The sequence below is a fragment of the Atta colombica genome, unplaced genomic scaffold (assembly GCF_001594045.1).
Source record: "Atta colombica isolate Treedump-2 unplaced genomic scaffold, Acol1.0 scaffold150, whole genome shotgun sequence".
Classification (NCBI taxonomy): Eukaryota; Metazoa; Arthropoda; class Insecta; order Hymenoptera; family Formicidae; genus Atta; species Atta colombica.
In genome coordinates, this window is record NW_017259240.1 from 2515843 (window position 1) to 2517049 (window position 1207).

Genomic DNA, 1207 nt, shown 5'->3' on the forward strand with positions numbered 1-1207 from the left:
CGCTGCCACTCGTCTCAGAGCCGGTTCGTCTCGCATCCGCCGCATTCTGAAAATGAAACGCAAATGGAATTAAGATGGCGAAATAGCTCATCTTTCGCGGTCAACTTCGCGCGCCAAGAGTGACATGGCGATGCAGCGGTAATGCGTATCCTACTCTTAGCGAATAGCGAATCTTAATTACGCATTTTCATATTGCAGTGAGCGACAAATACAGATAATATTACCATTTGATCGAATCGCTGCCGTTCATCTCGCGGAGCCGTCCGTTCCGTGTCCATCGGTGTCGCTTTTGGTGCGTGAAGTTAATCGCGCACTGGAAGTTAAGTGTGCGATTAACTTCACGCCAAAAGCGACGCATAATTGATCTTAATTTCGGCCGAGCATTACGAAATACGCATTTGAACGAATTATCATTGTATTCTAATGTTGAATCTACATTATGCTGCGCTTATGTTAATTCATATTACGGGAATTCAGAATTAAAGTTATCATATTTTGAGGCATAATCTTGATTTAGAACATAGTTATATTTAAATATTTTATTTATTTTTGAGATATATACAATGTTTAAGAAAACACACAAAAAATTAAAAAACTGTATGAAAGATTGAACTTAATTAACTATAAATATGTTATCAACCTTACAAAAAATTTATAAGAAAATTATAAATTAATAAAAAAACTGTTTATATATTCTTCGAAATGATTAATAATCGTTATTTATAACAGATAACGAATCGAAAAATCTGGCTTATAAATTTCTATTTCGATTGGAATTTTAAAATGACAAAAGAAATAAAAAATATATTATAAATTATAAATTGTAGATCATTTAAATACATCGCGCTAATACAGAAATATACTTGTTACTATTAAAGTTACTATTAAATTTCTATAACAAAATTTTTCAAACCAAAATATAGCAGACAACTTCATTGAGTTCTATTTCTTATTAGATATTAAAGCGTATTATTATAATAATCATTACGTTTATATATGTATAAATGAAATAGAAAACGACTAAATCGTTTTATATATATACGTGGCGTTGAAAAATGGACTCAAAAATTATATCGACATCTTGCAAATTAGCGAATCAGCGTAATGTTTATTATTATGATAAATTTAATATCTATAACAATAAATATAATTTAGCGAAATTATATTACTATTAATATTTTTATTAAAAAAATTTTGTTATAGAACT